Source organism: Triturus cristatus, chromosome 1_1, assembly GCF_964204655.1.
Source record: "Triturus cristatus chromosome 1_1, aTriCri1.1, whole genome shotgun sequence".
Classification (NCBI taxonomy): domain Eukaryota; kingdom Metazoa; phylum Chordata; class Amphibia; order Caudata; family Salamandridae; genus Triturus; species Triturus cristatus.
Window position 1 is genome coordinate 386033782 of NC_140579.1, and position 5000 is coordinate 386038781.

A 5000-nucleotide genomic window follows, 5' to 3' on the forward strand; every position below is an offset into this window, starting at 1 on the left:
TCTCGGGGCGTGCTAGGGCGGTTAAAGGGGAGACGGGGCCCCCTGCTCCCACCGCGACTGTCGACTGGGGCGGACTGTTCTCAGTGCGCCACAACCGCATCGTGCCGTTGGGCGGGGAGGCCCACGCCGGGTGCCAGGGGTCTGCGGAGATGTCGGTTACCCACCCGACCCATCTTGAAACACGGACTAAGGAGTCTAACACGTGCGCGAGTCGGAGGGCTGAGCGAAACCCTGTGGCGCAATGAAGGTGAGGGCCGGCACGCACCGGATGAGGTGGGATCCTACCGCGCTTCCAGCGGCGGGCGCACCACCAGCCCGTCTCACCCGCTCCGTCGGGGAGGTGGAGCATGAGCGTGCGTAATAGGACCCAAAAGATGGTGAACTATGCCTGGGCAGGGCGAAGCCAGAGGAAACTCTGGTGGAGGTCCGTAGCGGTCCTGGCATGCAAATCGGTCGTCCGACCGGGGAATAGGGGTGAAAGACTAATCGAACCATCTAGTAGCTGGTTCCCTCCGAAGTTTCCTTCAGGATAGCTGGCGCTCGGAGCCCCCAGTTTTATCTGGTAAAGCTAATGATTAGAGGTCTTGGGGCCGAAATGATTTCAACCTATTCTCAAACTTTAAATGGGTAAGAAACCCGGCTCGCAGGCATGGAGCCGGGCATGGAATGCGAGTGCCTAGTGGGCCACTTTTGGTAAGCAGATCTGGTGCTGCGGGATGAACCGAACGCCGGGTTAAGGCGCTCATCAGACCCCAAAAAGGGTGTTGGTTGATATAGACAGCAGGACGGTGGCCATGGAAGTCGGAATCCACTAAGGAGTGTGTAACAACTCACCTGCCGAAACAACTAGCCCTGAAAATGGATGGCGCTGGAGCGTCGGGCCCATACCAGACCGGTGCTGAGAGCCACGGGGGCTAAGCCGCGACGAGTAGGAGGGCCGCTGCGGTGCACACGGAAGCCCGGGGCGAGGGCCCGGGTGGAGCCGCCGCAGGTGCAGATCTTGATGGTAGTAGCAAAGATGCAAACGAGAACTTTGAAGGCCGAAGTGGAGAAGGGTTCTATGTGAACAGCAGTTGGACATGGGTCAGTCGGTCCTAAGAGATGGGCGAGCGCCGTTCGGAAGGGACGGGCAATGGCCTCCGTTCCCCTCGGCCGATCGAAAGGGAGTCGGGTTCAAAACCCCGAAAACGGAGTGGCGGAGAAGCGTGCCCTTGTGGCGTCCAGTGCGGTAACGCAAACGATCCCGGAGAAGCCGGTGGGAGCCCCGGGAAGAGTTCTCTTTTCTTTGTGAAGGGCAGGGTGCCCTGGAATGGGTTCGCCCCAAGAGAGGGGCCCGAGCCTTGGAAAGCGTTGCGGTTCCGGCGGCGTCCGGTGAGCTCTCGCTGGTCCTTGAAAATCCGGGGGAGATGGTGTAAATCTAAGCCGGGCCGTACCCATATCCGCAGCAGGTCTCCAAGGTGAACAGCCTCTGGCAAGTTGGAACAATGTAGGTAAGGGAAGTCGGCAAGTTAGATCCGTAACTTCGGGATAAGGATTGGCTCTATGGGCTGGGTCGGCCTGGCTAGGGCGTGAAGCGGGGCTGGGTGCGCGCCGTGGCTGGATGAGGCGCCTCCCTCAGAGGCGACGGTGACTCTGGACGTGAGCCGGGCCCTTCCTGTGGATCGTCCAGGCTGCGGTGGTCGCCTGGCTCCCCGTGCCCCCTCCCCGAGGGCGTGGGGCCGGCGTTCTGCCTCGGCCGGTGCCTAGCAGCTGACTTAGAATTGGTGCGGACCAGGGGAATCCGACTGTTTAATTAAAACAAAGCATCGCGAAGGCCTGAGGTGGGTGTTGACGCGATGTGATTTCTGCCCAGTGCTCTGAATGTCAAAGTGAAGAAATTCAATGAAGCGCGGGTAAACAGTGGGAGTAACTATGACTCTCTTAACCTATTCTCAGTTGTAATGGCCTTTACCTCCCAGTGGTCCCGCCGGTAACTGCCTCTATGGCACTAGACTCTGTGTAGAGAAGTATATAGAGACAGGCTAAACAAGGTTCTATCATGGCAGCGAGCGTGATGGTGAGAAGTGGCGAAGCAAACGAACACATTTCCAGATGGGGTAGTTCCTGGAGAATAAAAACCCCGCTAAGATGGCGTAAGGAGGTGCTGTCTTTTCAAGAAATCATTAACCTCCTCACCGAATTTGACAAACCAGCACTAGCTTCAAACAATGCAACAAACAACAACGATCCAGGTCACGTTATAGGCCTTAGTTCACCCTCCGAAGCAGAAGAAGACACAACAGTAGACCTCAGCGAAACAATTGAATTTGTGGCCTCCTCAGCCAAGAATAACATTGATACAGCCAATTTTGAAAACCTACCGGATGTATACGAAAACAGCAAAGAACTGGTAACAAAGAAAAGTGACTACTCCAAAAAAGTCACATATTGGAAATACCCAAACGAAAAGTATAAATGTGACTTGTATGGAGACATATTGGGAACTTTCAAAGAACTGAGAAAACATGTCTCCAACAAGCATAAAGGCTTCTATCTCAAAACGTATTGTTCAAAATGTGACAAAGAAGCCGAATACCACAATATTGCATGCCACTATGCAAAATGTAAAGGAAGACCTCAAAAAGGAGAATTGTTATTCCTGTGCAGCTACTGTGACCTCAGATTTGGAACAAAGATTGGAGCTTCACAACATACTCGGCACGCGCATCCAAGAGCGCAAAATGAGGCTAGACTGGCAGCTCTAGCAAGCAGCAAACCATCAAAACTATGGTCGCAGGAGGAAATACTGCTATTAGCAGAATTGGAAAAAGTGTACGAGAACAAAAGAAACATTAATGCGCTGATGGTTCCGCATTTTGACAATAAAAATAGTAAACAAATTGCAGAAAAAAGAAGAGATAGAAGAGATAAGAGCAAAAAATCGACAAAGGATGTACTGCAAGCATCCATTATCTCTGAGAATGACTCCTGCGATGAACCAGAAATTGCAGTAGAAGTAACAACAGAAAGGCGCAGAGACTTTATCAATCGGAAACGAGCGCCAAAAATAAAAAACTTTGATGAACTGAATGATAGAATCACAGAAATCGAGAAATACACCAAAAACATCCAGCATCATGATGCTGCTATGGATCTGATGGATGAAATAGTGACTTATATATCAGAAAACACCAATGATATAAGTCCTGTACCATCAAATCGTACCGAACCAACGAGCGAACCCGATAATGAACCTATGAACTCTGCTCAAGATGAGCAACAGACTGCTCATGTACAAAACATGATACCAAAGAAAAATAAGAAAAATGGAAGGCTCAATAAGACACACAAGAAAAACTATGCAAAAGCAAAGGGCAGTTACAAAGAATACCAGACAATGTTCCAAAAAGACAAAAAGAAAATTGCCAGGATAATCACTGATGGGGCAGAAGATGCCACCTGTCAAATCAGTGCTGATGAAATCTTCCAATACTATAAAGGCATAATTGAAAAAGAAAACAAGAAAAATCCCAAATTCATCCCAATTGACCGGATACCAGATGAATGGGAAATTGGAAGTCTATGTAAAGAAATTACACTGCTCGAAGTAACTAAAGCCTTTGATGAATCAGATTTAAAGAAAGCAGTGGGGCCTGATAAAATTGGTCTGAATGACTTAAATAAAGTGCATAGCAGGCAACCAAGACTACTACCCAGAATCTTAACGTCTTGGCTATTGATGAGAAGAGTACCAGACAGTATTAAGAAGAACCGATCAATACTAATACCCAAGAATGTACCGATTAGCGAACTCAAAAAGATAAGTAATTGGCGTCCAATTACTATCGGTACGGCATTCATGAAGTTGTTCACGAAAATATTAACTAAAAGACTCACATTTTTCGTTGAAATAAATAAGAGACAAAAAGGCTTCATGAAGGTGCGAGGTTGTCTTGAAAATCTGACTCTTCTTCAAAACATTATAAAAGGGGCACGAAAGAACAGAAGCTCGTTGGCAGTGGTGTTCATAGATATCTCAAAAGCTTTTGACTCTGTCAGCCATGGTCATATTCTACAGAGTCTTGAAAGACACAGGGTTCCATCATGCATCAGAGACATAATAAAAGACTTATACACTGACTCAACAACATTTTTCAAGGGAAAAAACAATGAAGAAACTCCAGAAATAACAATGAAGTCAGGAGTTAAGCAAGGTGACTCTTTATCCCCACTGCTGTTTAATATTGCCATGGATCCTCTGATCTGTGATCTTCAGAAAGAAGGCAAGGGCTTCACATTTGGCTCCAAAGATCTCATCAAGCAAATCACCGCTCTGGCTTTTGCCGATGACATCGCAGTACTCAGCAACACCTGGGAAGGAATGAGTACAAATCTAAAAATCATTGAAAAATTCAGTAAAACAACAGGATTAAAACTTAATGTGAAAAAAACACATGGATTTTATATAAGTCACCATAAAGATAAGATCCTGGTAAACAACTGTAAACCATGGCAATTTGAAAAACAAAACATCGAAAACATCCACCCAGGAGAAAGCGAGAGATACCTCGGACTGAACTTCGATCCACACACTGGCCATTCAAGCAACAACAAAATTAATGAAGTTCTTGTTGACTGGGCTCAAAAACTCGACAATCTACCACTTAAGCCCACACAGAAAATAGAAATATTCTGTCAATACTTGATCCCTGTCATTTAAACTGGAAATGGCAGGAACAGAAGCGAAAACTTTAAACATTCTGGATCAAACAATTAGAAAGTATGTCAAACACTTTCTACACCTTCCTGCATACACATGTGATGGTCTCCTGTATTTGAAAAGATCCTTTGGGGGCCTCAGTATTCCAAAGTTATGTACAACAATTGGTCTGAACAAAGTTAATAACTTATTGTACCTCAGGGAGGCTCCAGATCTGTACATAGCTCATTCATGTATGCAGGAGAAGTAATCAATGAAAACATTGATAACATCATTAAAACACACAAACTCAACATTTCAG

The 5000-nt window shown here is 47.0% G+C and overlaps 1 pseudogene; it reads left to right on the top strand.

Moving 5' to 3' along the window:
- LOC146870264 (28S ribosomal RNA) overlaps positions 1 to 5000 on the top strand; it is an 8066-nt pseudogene that overhangs the window by 616 nt on the left and 2450 nt on the right.